The following is a 19,829-nucleotide window of genomic DNA, read 5'->3' as shown; positions in this document are numbered from 1 at the left end:
TTCTCAGCCTAGCTGAAACAGATATTTTATAGTAAGTTAAAAATGAAATAAAATAAAAACACTTATAATTTAGAATCCTAAATGTTATTACTGTAAAAGACCTTCATTAGGTGATCTGTGTCAATGCTGTGCTACAATAGAATGAAACACTAGCACGAGGATAGGGCATTTTGAAAAATATGAGAGCAAGCCTAAAATGTCTCTGAATTAAACATACTCTGGTTGTCTTCATTTAAAAAAAAATAGATAGGTTTTGTGAAGAATTAAGAAGACTCTTGTAGAAAGGGCAGCCTTACAGTAGTATCATGACTATGCTGTAAAGCAACCAGGTCCAGCTGCAGCACCCAACAGGCATCACCTACTTGTTTTTCCGTCTTCTTCTAAGGGGCAGCCACAATTTGTGCCAGGACTGTTCAGGACAAAGAATCTGATCCAGTGGTATTGGACATAGGAAGGAGATATTAGGTTTGGCCCTTTTCCTGGAGAAACAAAGTCCCAGCACAAAGTCAAAAACTGTTATTGAACTCCTAGTCCAAATACCCAACTCCAAAGTCTGCACTACCCTGTTGAAGGTAGCCCTTCCTAATGTCACCGTGATCTTCATACACCTGCCTGAAAGCCACTAGGAGATTGATTTCAAATGAAGGGAAAACCTGAGATGTATTTTTGAATGGTTTCTCTGCTACTAGTGTCACTTGTTTAAAATAACAAACCTGCATTTCTGTTACATACACTTCCTCCACAGCTCCGTGAAACTGCCTATTAACTACAAAATATGAGAACTACTGGACAGTCCTACACTTTTGGTAGGCTACCAAAATAGACACTCCTGAAAAGGAGGACACCAATATTCTGGTGCCTAATCTCATAACTGTAACATATATATGTCCTTAATTGAAGGTATAATGTCTATTATTTACAGCACTTTAAATTTCTAACATATTCTTTGTATGATAAGAATGGTTAAGAATGGGGGAATCAAGGGAAAGCTAATCCTCCCCCCTCACCACAAATGAAACTTAGAAACTAGAAAAACAGTTGCTTTTGTTTCTAGATTGAGTGAAAAGCACACAGCAAAAAATTGGAAATTCTAGGCCTTCATCTGCTCTCTGGCCAAATATAGTTTGTCCATCATTCTAAATAAAGGGTGGATATTAATAGAGGTAGCAAAGGTGAGGCCCAAACTAGATATTTCAAATTATTTTGGTTTCATTTATCAATCTGACTACTAGCAATCAGGGAATTTTTTCAAAACTCCAATAATTTTTATCTTGACAGTGCCTCTTTATTAACTAAATGGAATTCATATTAATTATTTATCTCCGTTAAAGTGTACTGAATGGCTTTGCTGAAAATTACTACGTTTATATTTATAGAACACTAGTGTATGTATGGATAGGTTCAAAATTCATTATTTATACAGTGATGGCTTTATTTATAGGAATCAAGTTCAATAATTAGCATCAAGTACAAAATCTCTAGTAGTGATGGTAATATTAATGGAAATAGTGCTGTTAGGATTGCTTTGTCACTCTTGAATTTTCAGTGACTGTTTAAGTTCCTTACTCTTTAAGTCTTCTAATCAATATTGTTGTCTGGGCTTACCTTGTTCCTTTGAAAGATATAGAGAAAATCTCAAAAGACAGTGAGCCCAGCCCTGTTTTCCAAACTCCTTACTTGTAAAGGTACATAAGGATAGGAGTATGAAAAAAAAAAAATAGCAATTTCTTCTAGCCTTAGCAAAAACACAACCATTCTCCATGTCCGTGAAATGAATGACCCCTCTGTTACATGGGATTTTAGATGCTGTTAAGGTTTTCAAAAACTCCAAACAACCTTCACCCTGTATTTCCAGGTTATATTGAAATTGGCCTGATAAATACAAACCTTAATCATTCAGATGCTTACAGTGAAAAAGCTTAAGTCTGTAATCCTGTGGCCTTGTACCTAGTAAGACTGAATGCAGTCCACTTTTATTGCCATCATGTAACTAATACCATCAATATTTCATGCATGTAATTTCAAATGAGTAAATAGCTTTCTGCAAGTTGCATAATTTGCTCATAATCTCAGTGCATCTTGTTCCATTTAAAGCTAAGTGCTACCATTTTAAAAATGCCCCTGCAGGAATGATTCAGCCTAGCCAAGAAGGATTATATCTTACAAAATCCCCAACCTCACTTCTACTGTTACCCATCTTTATTGCCAGGGTGAACAATTTATCCCAATGCAAACACCAAAGCAAAGTCATGCAACAGAACCTACCAAATTTTTAGTATTGCTGCTTTTTAGTCACTAAGGCAGGGAGAGGGGAGCAAGCAAAAAGCTAAGTTTTTTGACATATGAGGTGTAATACATTTAGCAAGGTAATGAAACCAAGGGCTCAGCCATTAACCTTCAAGGAAGAAAACTCAGGCCCACTGCTTTAAAAATTGCTGGGACCAATCTTTCACCATGACAAGCATTAGCAATGAATAATTAAGCATTTAATATAATGTTGCTTTGGTGAAAAATGATAATTTTACAATTGATGGCCCCAAACCTATTCAGTATTATTATGGTGCCGTAAAAGCAGGATGAGAGTTTTGATGAAATGCTTGTTTTCCAGTGGAGTGTGTTTTTACCCTTTGTTTTTTTTTGTTTTTTGGGGTTTTTTTCCTGATGGCTGGACTGAAGCAGTTATGGTTATTAGGTTCAAAATCCTTTCAGAGCTGAACAGTGGCCTGCTGAGAGAATTTCATGAAAAATTTAAAAAGGAAAATTCAACCTGGAACAGTTTTACATCTCATGCCAGCCTGCCAGAGGTTGAACTGTGTTTTCTCCCTTAATATTAAGCTAATGTCAGGGATATAAATCATTCAGCAGATGCAAATGCTGAAATCTTCCTAAAGGAAACCTTAACAGCTCTAGAAGCTATTTCGATAAAGTGACATAGTTATTTAAAACAGTTTAACAGATGCTCTCTAACAGTTCCTCATAATCAAATGTTTATTGCAAAAGAACTATTTGAGTAGTAAATTATTTGAACTGTACTCTAATATCTCCTTGCTGCTAAGAAAACTGAAGAACTAAGCTGCAGCAGTTCTTCACAGCCATTTCTCTCCTCTTTAGACTTTGCTGCTACTACCATGAATTTTAACTCTAGATTATCACAAAATAGAAGTTTTGGGGGGTTTGATGAGGCAATGGCATATTTTGTCATCACATATCAGACTAAATTATATTGTTCTGCTTTGAAGTGGTTCAAACACAACTCCTTTATAATCCACTTTCTAATATAGCCTGGGGGTATTAAATTAAAAATTGCATCTTTTATCCCATAGGTAAAAGGTGATGGGAAGTCTTCACTCTTTACAGTCATACACTTAGGTATGACATTTGCCAATGACATTGTACATTTTTGTACATTTGTACATTGGATTTTAACTAAATAGCCTCAGGCACTGTGAGTTTCAGTGTATAAAAAATTATCCTTGAGAAGCAAAAGGTTAAAAAAATGTATCTAGTCCTTCAGTAACAAGATTTAGGATATATTTTCCTCTCTGTGGAGCAGATTATTCTCCTAACCTCACAAAAACTGAATTACCTCACAGCTACGGTATACCTTTCCTGACTTTTAAAAACACCATAAACTGTGGGGAGTGTGCATATGTGTGCACACATATGTGTTTAGAGTTACTAATTCCTGTGAAGTAAGCATAAATCAAGAAAGAACATGCAGTTGAACTACTCTCCAGTCAGACTGCAGTCTGTAGCAGTTGTGTAGAAATGGCCACTAGCTGGTTGCTACAGCTTCTTTTCTCAGGGTTTAAAAATGCATCAGCTACAGGAAAATCTACTAAGCAGATGTTGGGGGTTAGGTTTGTTCCTTCTTTCTCTAAAGAAGTTTTTCCCAAGTTACCAAGGAGACCAAGTGTTGGATACTTGAGAGTACTTAACCGAAACAAAGAGGTGGACAAAGTTGGAAGGGGGAGATAATGTAGGTAAAAGACAAAGCTTGAGGCAGCTGCGGGCTTTTCTTTTTCCGGCGTTCGGGGAGAAAGAGAACGGCTGTTGCTGGCTGGAAGAGTTTCACTGTGGCCAAAGGGATCCAGTCCTGGGAAATCTACTATCACCGGTTCGGCCTGAATCCTGAGTTTTCTCTGCCACCAGCGGGAGCTGGTCCAGGCCTTGCCTCTCCTTCGGCTTCTTCGGCGCTGCTCCTCTCGCTACAGTGTGACCCTGCGCCCCCTGCGCTGCCGGGACATCCTGCCCCTGCCTGCCAGGACACCCTGCCATCCCAGCTACCAGCCCGGGACTTTTCCACTGTTTCAGCTTGGTGCTCTGAGGATCCTGCAGGGACACCGAAACCAAACTGCCCTGGGTTTTGTGAAACAAAGCCCTCAAGGTTCTTGGTACTGTTGTCGTTTGTCATTAATGCTGTAGTTGTTTGGTGGGAGGAGAGTTTTTTGTGTTTGTTTGCTTTGTATTACATACTAGTAAAGAACTGCTATTCCTATTTCCCAAATCTTTGCCAAAGAGCCTCTGATTGTAATTTTACCTGGCAGATACCTGTCTTCCCAAACCAAGACAGCAGATTACTGCTGAAATTCAGACCCTAAACAGTTCATAAATGAATTAATTATTCCAGGCTCTTACAAAAAAGAAGAACTACAGTTTTTTCTGAACACCTAGAAAGCTTTCTAAACTATCTGCAGTAACCAGAGAGGGAGCATTATATGTCTCTGAAATATAACTATTTTTTTGCTTTCTATTGATAGTATTTACTTCAATTAAAAAAATTAAATTAAATTAAATTTTAAAAAAACCAACAACAGCAACAATCATCACCACCAAAAAAATCCAAAATGGAGTAGGCTTTTCCTGTTCAACTTTGCTCTTGAAAAGTAAACACAGTAACTCCATGATGATTTTAAGTAGATCTTAACTATCACCATTCCATTTTGCAGTAGAGATATGGTGATTAAGAGCTTGGGGTGAAGTTATCAGAGGCACAGCAACCAGTGCTACCACAGTTTCCCTCAGTCACAGGTTTTCTGCTTCTTTTGTCATACAGCATCATCTGTGTCTTATTTCCAAGTTTATCACCACAACACCGCATTCCAACCACACACTTTGAAAAGAAATATCTTAAGACTGGCTCTGAATGCATTAATACAAAGCCTAACAATTTATGCTCTGGATTTAATGGAATTTATAAAACAGTACAGCACAACTCAGGATGAGATTAACTGCAGGAAGCTGTCTGTCTTCTTTCAGGAGCACAGCTTCGGCAATAGCAATTATTAAGTTTTTGTCTTCTTTCTAAAAATGTCTCAAGGATAAAAAACCCAGATAAGAAGGGACCTCAAAACTGGAGACATTAAATACTATCCACCTTATTAGAAAATAATGCTAAAGAGTACAAAAAACTCTAGGGATGGAAGGAGAAAGTCAGTTGTGTATAGAAAGAGAGGTTAACTTGTTCTTGATATCAGGAACAGAACAGTTTTTTCTCCAGAAACACCTTCTTAAGATATAACAAATAAATTTTGTTAGGCACTCATCCTTATTAATCAAACAGGTATATCAAAAGAAAATCTTTAGGAGTACTTCCTCCATGTATGGAATCATCTCCAATATTTATACACCATCAATGATTTCAAAGAATGAAAACACAGGTTGAAAACTAACGTTTGTAATAGGAAACAGGAGGGAATATAGGCTTATATAAATGCAATACAAAATTATTTGGAACTGCTTAAAGTTTAGGAAACCTGGTAAGTTTCCCATGAAGGCATTTTTCTTTCTTCGTAGCAGAGATGACACAAACTGGGTAAGTTTACTGCTATTAACACCAGAAATTACAATGGGGCCTTAGTACCTCACTATGAAGAAAATAATTCCACAAATTTCAGCGTCACGAGCCTTAGTGAAGGAAAGACAGATTTTGGAGAGGGATTCAACTGCATGCCAGAGTCAAACAAAACAATGGTCCCTCAGAGAAGCTCAGCTGTGATCCCAGAGAAAGCAGAAGTCTGAGGCAACCTTCTTCCTTTATTCCTCAGGATTTTTCATTGGCTTCTACCTAGTCAGTGGGTAGAATGAATAGACAAATTTTACTGAGAAAGCCGTTTCTGTACAAGACAGGGGCTTCACATTTGATAAATTTCAGAGTGTGAATACAAACAGTGTGTCTCCATTTACCAGGGCACACTTTCGCCCAAATCTAAGGTAGCATTTTCAAAATAGGTGTCTGCAACCTTGCGAGAAGAGAGAAGTCTGGTGTTCTCAATGCACAAGACACTAGGAACACGCCTCTTCTATTAATAGGCTGAGCAACACTATTTTCCATTATTTGTGTTTTTGCAGAAAGATCTGCTCTATAACATAAGGCAACAACATGTATTCATAGAATTTAACACTTGATTATAGATATAAGATACTGTTTGACTACCTTCCTTCCACATTTTTTAGTAATTTCTACTAGGTTCACCTTTTTATCCAGTAATAATTTGATTGCAGAAATGCTAATATACAAAATATAATTTATCTAAAACCATGGGCGATTAGATTACTTGGCGGAGGTTTGGACCTCAAATACTTGTGTTTTGGTCTTAGACAAGACACAATCTTGTTGTGTTACCTTACCAATTACTTTAATCTGTTCTCGGCCAGTAAAACTGTCTAAGACATGATTACCTAAATTGCTACACTTGTTCCAGGGAATCAAAACCAATAGCAAGCACAGATGTATCAGTTACTTTGGCAAATACAAAAAAAGGGTATCTAAATAGAGTGCCATAGTTACTGGATAAAATTAGGGCATATGTATCTCATAGGCAATTTTGGACCTGTTATATATAAATACACTTATGTGCATACATATACATCTACAAAAATGTAAACTAAATAAACAGTATGAAATACTGAATAAATGGCATGAAACTGTATAAAATTCAGTTTCTAATACAGAATTCTAATGCAAATTACAGTCCATTCCAATCAGCATCTTTTCAATTGATTTAAGTTGACCAGAGAGATAGATCCAATACATGAACAAAATGATCCAAGGAACAGCCAGTGAGAATACACCCAGTCTGCATGAGTCACTGTGTTTAATGAAGCAAAAACAGCAGTATTTTGAGTGTCTTTCATTTTATCCATATAATTTTCCCTATACATTTTATCATGCCTGCAACATCACTGATCAAAAAGTCTGCTGGAAATTGCAGGAAATATTTGAGAAATTGTTCCTTCCATCAATACCCCTAGAAGAGAAAGAAGAAGAAAAAAAAGCAAACCAGTTTTGGTGGTCTAAGCATATGTGAAATAGGGTTCATTGTAGAATGTGCTTAGATTTCACAGGACAAAAGATTTCTGCCTCAATACAGGGACCATCCAACCCTGAGATCCCTGTGGATGAATCAATACCTTGAAGTGTAGCCATGACAACCATAGAGATCAAATAGGCTCAGCACACACAGTGTTCATGGTATTGATTTTTCAGCACAGGACAAAACAGTGCTTTCAGTGCCTGAATATGGATGAGGAGTAGCTGACTGGGGCAGACATCTCCTGCAATGTCTGAAGTGATGCTGCTGAGGAGAGAGCAACACTTCCAGGAATTTCACACCACTATAGTGAGGGTGTCCATTCTCCAGTCATCGAGATAGACTGCAGCCTTTGTGTTCACAGCTCACAGCCCCAGGTTTCTGAATAACTGGGTAGACATGATCATGAAAAATAAATCTTTACTATTCCCTTTCTTTGGAAATAAATGCTGACATTTAAGAGCAGGGCTTTAGATCCACAACTCTCAGCATTTAAAGAATGAAACTGCTGCACTTTAGATAAATAAATAGCATATATATTAAAAATAAAACACCACCAGCAGTCCAGAACAGCAGTCCCTCTTCTCGACAGAGGCAAAAGAATGCATCATTGCAGTTTTTGGGCTCTATTCTGCTCATGTTACGTACGGCCTAGATTAAGAGATTTAGAGTTTGCAAACTCCTTTAAAACAATCATTATGATTACGATTTTGGGTGGTCTGGAATGCTATGTTAATGTAATTAACGAGCACCAGCCCCAACAATCTTGACTTTTGACAGTTAAATTTAATTGGAACAACAGAACAGCAAATTTAAGTGTGTCAGAAAAAAAAGTTCTTCAGAATATGGAACATGCTCATGAAACCATAATCACTGTTAACATGAAAATTTCCTCAGAAAATGTCATTTTCTTGAATTTTCAATTAAACACTTACTGCTTACAAACACTTCTAAACAAGGATAATTCATTTTTCAGAAAAACATCATGAAACTTATCTGCTTCCATCAAAAAAAACCCCAAAAAATCAATATATAATATAAAATAGCATCAAAAAAAATTAAATAAGTTTCAACCAGGGTGCAATAATTTCCAATTGTCTGATTGTAATGTTTCATAAAATGTACCATTCCTTCACCTCCCTAGTGCTTATTCAGTGGCCTTAAATTTCTACCTAAGTCTGTGCCAACACGTACTGAATTTTTTTTTCTTTTTTTTTTTTTTTGTAATGCCACACTGAAGGTACAATCTACCTAACCTCAGACTGGCAATGAATGTGCTTGTGGGTGTTTCAGAGCCCAAAGCTCATGAAGATGTGACCATGGGGCAGGCAAGGGACCCAAGCCTTCTCAGGCTTTTCCATGCTGTGTGGTGGGAGTGATCCTTGGAATGGACAATCCCTAGAAGCACTCTTCTTGGGTAATATTGCTTAAGACCAAGACATCTCAAGAGTGAATCATCCTAGCCACAGTGCAGAGCATGCCACGGGAGAAACTTTCATCAAGAGCCAAGAAGGGAGTTAATATATTTGACAGGACAAATACCTCTTGTTAAAGGTTTTCAGATGAACATTTCTGACTAAAAATGTTCTAGCTTTATGTAGTAGTTTGAAGGCAAAACAAATGAGAGGCTCCAAGTCAGAGATACAATTTAATAGGAAAAAAAGAAAAAAAGGAAAGAAAGTAAAATAAAATCAATGCAATAATACAAAAGACCACTGACAGAGTCAGAATACAACCTGAGCGTAGTGATGGAAGCAGTCCAGATGAGGTGGTCTTCCTGAAGCAGTGATCCTGTAGACAGGTCTGGTAGCTTGGGTCCTCTGGGAATCCAGTGGGTAAGCGCCCCTCTGGTGTTCAGAGTCTCAGCTTATATCCAGGCTGGAATGCTTGGTTTCTCCCTCTGGGCGGAGCATCCCACAATGGGATGGTGAGTCATGTGATAAGGCCTGATGGGCCCATTAACAGGAGGTAGTCCAGGAGGGGGTTATCTGTGAGCTGTGTAGCAAAGGTGCTGATGGCCCATTAACAGAAGATAAGCCAGAGTGGAGGAGGCAGGGAGCACTGCCTCACCTGGTTTCAACAGTTCTTGAAGATGGTGATAGAATATACTTCAACCCAGGACATTATCCACCCCTTATTCTATTACCATCTACATCATCCCAAATCAATACCTTCCTTAAACTACACACACACACATATATATATATAATGAAATCCTACACACAGTTCTCACTTAAAATAAGGTCTCCTTGTGGTACACAGTGGGTGTCCCCATCCTTTTGCATCACCCACCAAGTGTAACCAGGTCCTTGTGCAAAGACAATCCCACGGATGGGTTTGCCCTTGCCCGAGGTGGGATTAATCCAAACAGTCTTTCCTAACATACCTCTCATGTGTACCACAGGGACCCTATCTCCATCCACTGTATGCAAGGATTCAGACTGGGCAGGACCAGCTCGATTGATAGACCCTCGGGTATTGACCATCCAGGTGGCCTTCGCTAAGTTCTGTTCCCAATTTTTGAAGGTCCCTCCACCAAGTGCCTTAAGGGTAGTTTTAAGCAGTCCATTGCAGCGTTCCACCTTCCCGGCAGCTGGTGCATGGTATGGGATATGGTATATCCATTCGATTCCGTGTTCTCTGGCCCAAGTGCTTATGAGGCCATTCTTGAAATGAGTCCCGTTGTCTGACTCAATTCTCTCAGGGGTGCCATGTCTCCACAGGACCTGCTTTTCCAGGCCCAAGATGGTGTTCCGGGCAGTAGCATGAGGCACAGGGTAGGTCTCCAGCCATCCAGTGGTTGCTTCCACCATGGTGAGCACGTAGCGCTTGCCTTGGCGGGTTTGGGGAAGGGTGATGTAGTCAATTTGCCAGGCTTCCCCATACCTATACTTTGACCATCGTCCGCCATACCACAGAGGCTTCACTCGCTTGGCCTGTTTGATCGCAGCACAGGTCTCGCAGTCATGGATAGCCTGGGAGATGCTGTCCATAGTAATGTCCACCCCTCGGTCACGAGCCCATCGATATGTTGCATCTCTCCCTTGATGACCAGAGGCATCATGAGCCCAACGAGCTAGGAACAATTCTCCTTTGTGCTGCCAGTCTAGATCAACCTGAGATACTTTCACCTTGGCAGCTCGATCCACCTGCTCGTTGTTATGATGTTCTTCATTAGCCCGACTCTTGGGTACATGCGCATCCACGTGTCGAACCTTCATGGTCAGCCTTTCTGCTCGGGTGGCGATGTCCTGCCAAATCTCAGCAGCCCAGATGGGTTTCCCTCTGCGCTGCCAGTTGGCCTTTCTCCAGCGGTCCAGCCATCCCCACAGAGCATTAGCCACCATCCATGAGTCAGTGTAGAGATAGAGCCTTGGCCACTTCTCTCGTTCAGCAATATCCAAAGCCAGCTGGACAGCTTTAAGCTCTGCGACCTGACTCGATCCACCTTCTCCCTCGGTAGCCTGTGCAACTCGTCGTGTGGGGCTCCATACAGCAGCTTTCCATTTCCGGTTAGCACCTACAATTCGGCAGGAACCGTCGGTGAAAAGGGCATATCGTCTCTCACTCTCTGGTAGCTCGTTATATGGTGGGGCTTCCTCGGCCCGTGTCACTTGCTCCTCCTCTTCTTCAGAGGATAATCCAAAGGTCTCACCTTCAGGCCAGTTTGTTATAATTTCCAGAATCCCAGGGCGATTAAGGTTTCCAATACGGGCGCGCTGCGTGATCAGGGCGATCCATTTGCTCCACGTGGTGTCGGTGGCGTGATGTGTGGTAGGAACCTTTCCCTTGAACATCCACCCCAGCACCGGTAGTCGAGGTGCCAGAAGCAGCTGTGCTTCAGTACCAATCACCTCTGAGGCAGCTTGGACTCCTTCATAGGCGGCTAAGATTTCCTTCTCTGTGGGAGTGTAGTTGGCTTCGGATCCTCTGTAGCTTCGGCTCCAGAATCCCAGTGGTCGTCCCCGAGTCTCACCCGGCACCTTCTGCCAAAGGCTCCATGACAGACCATGGCTCCCGGCTGCAGAGTAAAGCACATTCTTCACCTCTGATCCCGTCCTGACTGGGCCAAGGGCTACCGCATGAGCGATTTCCTGCTTGATCTGGGCGAAAGCTTGCTGCTGTTCTGGGCCCCAGTGGAAATCGTTCTTCTTGCGGGTGACCAGGTAGAGAGGGCTCACAATTTGGCTATACTCGGGAATGTGCATCCTCCAGAAACCTATGGCACCTAGGAAAGCTTGTGTTTCCTTCTTGTTGGTCGGTGGAGACATTGCAGTGATCTTATTGATGACTTCAGTGGGAATCTGCCGCCGTCCATCTTGCCACTTCACTCCCAGGAACTGGATCTCTCGAGCAGGTCCCTTGACTTTGCTCCTCTTGATGGCGAAGCCGGCCTTCAGGAGAATCTGAATGATCTTCTCTCCCTTCTCAAAGACTTCTGTTGAGGTGTTTCCCCACACGATAATGTCGTCAATGTATTGCAGGTGTTCTGGAGCCTCACCCTTTTCCAGTGCAGCCTGGATCAGTCCATGGCAAATGGTGGGACTGTGCTTCCACCACTGGGGCAGTCGGTTCCAGGTGTACTGCACGCCCCTCCAGGTGAAGGCAAACTGAGGCCTGCATTCTGCTGCCAGAGGAATGGAGAAAAAGGCATTTGCAATATCAATGGTCGCATACCATTTTGCTGCCTTGGATTCCAGCTCATACTGAAGCTCCAACATGTCTGGTACGGCAGCGCTCAGTGGTGGTGTGACTTCATTCAGGCCACGGTAATCCACTGTCAGTCTCCATTCTCCGCTGGACTTACGCACGGGCCATATAGGGCTATTAAAGGGTGAACGAGCCTTGCTTACCACCCCTTGGCTCTCCAGCTCACGAATCATCTTATGGATGGGGACCACAGAGTCTCTGTCGGTGCGATATTGCCGACGGTGCACTGTTGCTCGGGCGATCGGCACCTGTTGTTCTTCAACTTTCAGTAGTCCCACAGCAGAGGGGTCGTCTGAGAGTCCAGGCAAGGTACTCAGTTGTCTGATGCCTTCTGTCTCTAGAGCAGCTATGCCAAAAACCCAGCGGTATCCTCTTGGGTCTTTGAAATACCCATTTCTGAGATAGTCTATGCCCAAAATGCATGGGGCCTCTGGACCAGTCACAATGGGGTGTTTCTGCCATTCTTTCCCAGTTAGACTTACTTCAGCTTCCAGTACAGTCAGCTCCTGGGATCCTCCTGTCACCCCAGAAATGGAAATGGGTTCTGCTCCCACGTACCTTGATGGCATCAGAGTACACTGAGCACCGGTATCAACCAGAGCCGTATATCTTTGTGGGTCAGATGTTCCAGGCCATCGGATCCACACAGTCCAGTAGATCCGATTGTCCCTTTCCTCTACCTGGCTAGAGGCAGGGCCCCCCTATTCCTGGTCATGGCATACATTGCTCTCTTCTTGTAAATATGTTTCTGAGGTTCCTTCAAGAGGATCAGTCATATCGTCATTCCTGTACCGTCTGGAGTTCTGTGCACGAGAGACCGGAGCAACATTGATTCTAGATGGGCTCTTTGTGGTAGGTGTTTCTCTTTTCAGTTCACGTACCCGGGCTGCTAAGGAGGAGGTGGGTTTTCCATCCCACTTCCTCATGTCTTCTCCATGCTCCCGAAGAAAAGACCAGAGGTTACCTCGGGGTGTGTATCCTCTCTCCCTGGCTGGGGAGCGCCTGCTCCTAATGGCAGAGACTCTCATTGGCTCTGGCTGGATATGGTAAATTTCTTCCTTAAGTTCTTTTTTCAGTTTCTGATGGCCTTCTTCAATCAAGTTCCGGACTTGCTCAGCCAGTCTTGTTTCCACAGATGAGACATGGGTACGAACTGGAGCAGTGACAGTGTCCTCGTAAATTCTTAGTTTATTAGCCAAGACACCTACCCTGTCCTCACCTTCCCTCCATTGCAGTGTTGCCAGGTAACGTGAGTACATCTCGGGTCCAAGCCGTGCAAATCTCAACCACATCCGTGATGTGCACTGGACACCATCTGGGTTTTTAGGAAATCTCTCATCTTCTGAAAAAATGATTTCCAACACAGCCAATTCCCTCAGGCATCGGATACCTTGTTCTATTGTGTTCCATTTTCCTTGGTGCACTTGGAGGTCTTCTTTACAAAGGTATCTATCCTTCACACTTGTTAGCAGTCGCTGCCAGAGGCTGAGAGGTTCTTGGCTTTTCCCAATCCCCTGGTCAATGACCACATCCCGGGACAATGATCCCAGTTGCCTGGCCTCACTTCCATCCAGAATGGTGTCATTGGCTGCAGCGTCCCAGATGCGGAGCAGCCAGGTCAGGATGGACTCGTTGGTCTGGCGGGTGAATTCCCTTCGCAGGTCACGCAGCTCACCCAGAGATAGAGAGCGAGTGATGATTTCTGGCTCTGTCTCTTCTGCTGATTGTGAAGGTCCTGCTGCACCCTCATCAGTCACTATGCGGACTGATTTGGTCCTTGATTTCTTCTTCTGAACGGGGGCAACTGCTACTGGTTTAGGCTGTTCTGGTTCGGTGATGGTTTGTGTGGAGATGCTGATGGCACCCTTAGTCCCTTTCTCCTCTGTGACAGTCTGCGTAGATGTGGACACTGTTGCCTCACTTTTGGCTTCTTTCTCCTCTGTGAGGGTCTGTGTAGATGAGGACACTGTTGCCTTGCCTTTGGTTCCTTTCACCTCTGTGACACTCTGTGTAGACACTGATATCGTTGCTCTGCTTCTTTTTCCCTCTTCCTCTTCCTTCAGAACACGCTGTATCACACCATGTAGTGTTTTGATTCTAAGCATGGTGCGGGCCGTGCAGAGAAGACAAAGCAGGACTAACAACAACATCATGCTGTCCTTGGCATCCAGAGGGTATTCCATATTTTCAAAAACTGCTGTGTCATGCCTGAAAAGCTGGAAAAAATCATTCTTCACCCCTCCCCACAGGGGCTGGGTGAGATTGTTGAGGCCCCAGATGTAGCATCCTAGACCAGAACAAGAAAACAAAACTGGGTGTATATTCTGAATAATGTTCATTGCCTCAGAGTTTATCAAGCAATGGACATAATAGACTACTAAAGCAATTTTAGTACCATACCCTGGTCTACGCAGGAGCATTAAGACTGGCAGATAGTACCCCAGTTGTGGAAAAATATAGAGAGATAGATATAAGACACATGTAAGCATGTTGAGCATCATAGCGAACAGGTGTCTTCTTCAATACAAAATTGTAATTCTGACTTTTCTCAGTGCCTCGTGCCCCACGTTGGGCGCCAAAAAATGTAGTAGTTTGAAGGCAAAACAAATGAGAGGCTCCAAGTCAGAGATACAATTTAATAGGAAAAAAAGAAAAAAAGGAAAGAAAGTAAAATAAAATCAATGCAATAATACAAAAGACCACTGACAGAGTCAGAATACAACCTGAGCGTAGTGATGGAAGCAGTCCAGATGAGGTGGTCTTCCTGAAGCAGTGATCCTGTAGACAGGTCTGGTAGCTTGGGTCCTCTGGGAATCCAGTGGGTAAGAGCCCCTCTGGTGTTCAGAGTCTCAGCTTATATCCAGGCTGGAATGCTTGGTTTCTCCCTCTGGGCGGAGCATCCCACAATGGGATGGTGAGTCATGTGATAAGGCCTGATGGGCCCATTAACAGGAGGTAGTCCAGGAGGGGGTTATCTGTGAGCTGTGTAGCAAAGGTGCTGATGGCCCATTAACAGAAGATAAGCCAGAGTGGAGGAGGCAGGGAGCACTGCCTCACCTGGTTTCAACAGTTCTTGAAGATGGTGATAGAATATACTTCAACCCAGGACACTTTACTTTGTCATTAATTTGACATTTTCTTTCAGAATAAAAATATATTTTTGTTCTGAGTGGAACAGAGTATATTTATGTGCTCACTTTTCAACTTTAGGGCTACACAATCTTTATGGTCAGACATCGTGGGGGGGAAAAAAAAAAACAAACCAAACAAACAACAACAAAAAAAAACCAAATACTGTTAATTTCATGTATCAACTAATACAGAAAGAAATTCCACAAAATCAAAATGTACTGTGTTGCTCACAGAATCACAGGATGGATCGGGTTGGAAGGGACCGGAGTGGGTCACCTGGTCCAACCACCCTGCTCCTTCAGGGTCATCCTAGAACACATTGCACAGGATTGTGTTCAGATGGTTCTTGAATATCTCCAGTGAGAGAAACACCACAGCATCTCTGGGCAATCTGTCCCAGTGCTCAGTCACCCACACAGTAAAGTTCTTCCATATGTCCATGAGGAACTTCCTGTGCATCAGTTTCTGCCGTTGCCTCTTGTCCTATTGCTTGGCACCACCAAGAAGAGCCTGGTCCATCCTCTTGAAACCATCCCTTCTGATACTGACAGATATTGATGAGGTCCCCTCTCAGTCATCTCTTCTGAAGGCTGAATAGGCCCAGCTCCCTCAGCCTTTTCTTATGAGAGACATGTTCCAGTCCCTCAATCATCTTTGTAGCCCTCCATTGGTCCTGCTCCAGGTGCTCCACATCTCTCTTGTCCTGAGAAGTCCAGAATGGGACTCCCTCAATCTGCTGGCAGTGCTCTTCCTAATGCACTTTCGGCATTCCCTTATCCTGCTCTGCTGCATCAGAGAATCCTGAGAAGGTCTTGTTAGTGAAGACCAATGCAAAGAAGGTGTTCAGAAACTCTGCCTTCTCTGTGTCCTTTGTTACCAGGCCCCCCACCTCCATTTAGTAACAGGTTTTGTTTCTGAATTGGTTTTTGAAAACAAATCACCTTTGTTTTCCTTTTGTATTTATTGCATATTAAGAATCCTTTATTTTTGTCCTTGACACCCTTGGCCAGGTTAGACCAAGTCGGGAAAGCTGATGTCTCCCACAAGAACCAGGGCCTGTGACTGTGAGGCTGCTCCAAGCTGTCTGTATCAGCCCTCTTCCACTCCGTCCTCCTGATGAGGCAGCCTGTAGCAAACACCCACAATAGCATCACTCTTACTAGTCTGCCTTTTTGCCCTAAGCCATAAGTTCTCAACTCACTCATCATCCAGCCCAGAACAGAGCTCAATACCTTCCAAATGTTGAATCACACAGAGGGTGGGTGACTCTACCATGGGCCTTCCTGGTCTGTCTCTCCTAAACATCATGTGGCCCTTCATGACAACATTCCAGTCACGTGAGCTGTCCCACCACAATTCTGTAACTGCAGTGAGATCAAAGTCCTGTGGCTGCACACAGATCTCTATTTCCTCCTGCCTATTCCCCGTACTTTGTGTGTTGTGTACAGGCACTTTATAGAAGTGTTTGAGTGTGTCAATATCCCAGTCAGGTTGCAAAGGGAGACCCAAATAGCCCTGTCTCATGGTTACACCTTTGGGTGCTTGTATTTGTTGGAGGTACCCCCTCTTAACTCTACTTTAGCTACTTGGGTGGTAACTTCAATTGTTCCCATTGCATAGCTTAAATCTGTCGAGCCTGCTACATTCCTGTACCACTTCAAATCTAGTTTAAATCTCCTTAAGCAAGACTGCATTTCAAAATTGGGCTTTTAGAGATCCAAAAAACTTTTAATCTTTCAGCTTGATTTTCTTCATCATTTGCTCTGTTTTTCTTGAAAGCAACTATTTCCTTTTTCTGCAAGGGTATCATTGAAAAATGAGCCTCTAGAGGAGATGCAGATATCCCAGAGCAGATTCATACTCATTGGCTGCTTATATCAGTCACCAATATCCATCTTATGGCAAAAAAATACAATAATGATAGTTACTATTAAATAATTTTTAATACACAAGTGAACTTTTACTGAACCTGCAATACTTTAAAAAATACAGATTGTCTAATTATGTTAAGGATATATACACAGGGTATTTCCTCTCCAGGCTCACTATGCATTGTACTGCTGCAAGTCTGCAACTGATCTTCATTCCTTCTCATGTCAATTCAGCTCTTTGTTGTCTGTGGAATTAGGCCAATTTAAAACAAGAAGAAATCAGGCCAAGCTATTCTTCAGAAGAATCACTCAAAATGCTAATGGCTAGGACTCCTAGTTTCAAATTTTAAAAACCTTCAAACTGCACTTTACCAAGTGCTTCTACTGTAGCATTTTTTTCCTATATGGATACTCAAAGAGCAGCAAGAACACACTTGCCATTACAGCTGACGAAACTTCAGCCATGTCTATTTGCTCTTGGTTAGGGCATACAGGAGATGTGTTCTTTCCTCTGTCTTCTCAGTCACTGTCAAACAAGAGGTTAACATTTCCCATCCTACCCCGTGAACCAAATGAGTTACTGAGAAACCATCCACAAAAAACATCCAAAAGAGCTGGAAGAATTATGTCTGTGAGTTACCATAGAGGAATTTAAGGCTAGGTTCAGAGATATATCTCTAAAGGTAATACTACTGGTTAGCTATTAACTGATATCTCATATTCTCAAGATACATAGATAGCACAAGTTAATATAGAACACAGTCTGAGTAAAAAATGTCCAGCAAACTGAAATATTAGTACCATTAAGGAGAAAAAGTCATGCACATCCAGCAGCAAAAGTATTACTTGGGGCAAAACCATTTTCCAAAAATATTGCCATATTCCTTACTACAAAATAACAAACCCATTTCAGTCTTAGGAGAATGGATTGACTTGCTTCTCCGCATGCTTCATATTGCACCTGTGATAAGTTTTAATGGTCCATGACATTTATGCACCTGTTCTCTTGATGTAGATTTGCATTCCATTATTAAAAATAATGTGATCTTGTTTCTAATTGCATGCATCTGTCCACAGTTCAAAGACCTTAATTATTCCTTATTAACGGATAGCCGGTTATTTAGAGAACCTGTCTGTACAATTCATTAATTCTCTGTAAGATTATGATCTCTAAATATGCCTATGCCAGAATATAAACTGTTTTATTCAATGAGTTGCCTTTGCCTGCATATTTTTTGTTTCCTGTCTTGCATACTATTCAAGAGTAGCAGATAAGAACTAACAGAAGAGGATTGTTTTCTTAAGTATTCTGACACTGAAACATATTTAGCATAGACAGCAAGTCAGTTACCACCAAAACTGGGTCTCTGAAAGGTGGTCATGCACACAATGTTGTGTGCCTGTGTTTATTATGACCTTAGGGAAAATGATCCAAGCAACACCTGATTAAGGGTTTAGAGAGTAACACAAGGACGAAGTCAGCTGTTGTCCTTCACTTGGTTTTCATCACTAAAACCAAAGGAGAGTGAGCCGTCTGCCCTGAGAACCTGGTGAAGGAAACACTGATATTCTAACAGACAGACCTCCCACAAGTTCCAAGGAAAGGATTAATTAGAACAAGGAAGTTCATTGCTCTTTTTGTTTTCCTAAAGCAGTATCAACTCCTGTAATTTTTCTTCAATAAAGTAAAAATATCATAAAAAAACTACTAAACCCCACATTCAGTTTTTCATGTGCTTTTCATATCCCATGCTTAAAAATACATCAATGAAACGCCACAAAAACATTCCAACATCTGTAGAGACTGTGAAAAAGGGTACTTAAGAAGCATTACAAGGCCAGTGAATTTTGTTTAGAAGGAGTGTACAACTATGCCTCTTTTCATACCTAGCAGTATTATGGGGACAATGTTTGCCAGAACTACCAACTTAGATTCAATCTTGTGAATCATTAACCCTTCCTAGAATCCTTTCCACTTTTCCCAGTCTGTATTTGTCCATTTGATAAACCTTTCCCGTAAATAGTGCTTGGCAGTCATTCTCATTAAGCAGCAATTTTCCTTCAAATTATATAAAGGTCAAAGTAATTATGAATGTCAATTCTAGATCCCAAAATGCTGGAAAATGTTTTACTGAAAAGTTTCAAACAAATTTGGAAGTAAATTTCTGCAGATTATTTAGTTTATACGTACATCTTGTATAAAAAATACATAAGTACAGAATCAAAAAATTGTTTGGGTAGGGACACTGACGTTTCTCTAGTTTCAAGCCAAATATACGTACATAAAGCAGCATAGAAAACTGCAGCTCTAAGAAATAATTAAAAATCATGCATTTTCCAATATAATGCGATAGCAGTAGAGCTCAATCTGCTTAAGAGACTACACAGCCTGTGATGGCCAATGATAGCTGTTAAGTCCTTTTAGCAGTGAAATTTGACAAATCTAATAGCTTAAATATTAAATACTGATGTAAGACAGAACTGGTGATCAAAGCCTGAAATATAGATGCCAGAACGCTGACTTGTGATGCATTTTTGCTAACTGAAAAATGAAAAAAAGGACAGTTTCTTAAAATGTTTCTAAGTTATATGTTCTCTCCTGGGAGACAATAAGTTTTAGTCTAGAAAATTAGTGACTTGCAGACTGACCTGTTTTGATTCTATTTGCCTGCAAAAGGGCTACCAAGGGCTAAATTCTATGTAGTGGTTATGAAAGAACTTCTGTGTGAAAGAAAAGCAATTAATTCGCAACAACGAGGGAAATGTTTTCAAGGATTTATAGGCAAAACTCACCATTGCTTTT

This window comes from Chamaea fasciata, unplaced genomic scaffold (genome assembly GCF_029207755.1).
Source record: "Chamaea fasciata isolate MVZ Bird 193981 ecotype frontalis unplaced genomic scaffold, bChaFas1.0.hap1 SCAF_3, whole genome shotgun sequence".
Lineage (NCBI taxonomy): Eukaryota > Metazoa > Chordata > Aves > Passeriformes > Sylviidae > Chamaea > Chamaea fasciata.
The sequence above is the reverse complement of the archived record's forward strand: the minus strand, read 5'-3'. Positions refer to the sequence as shown.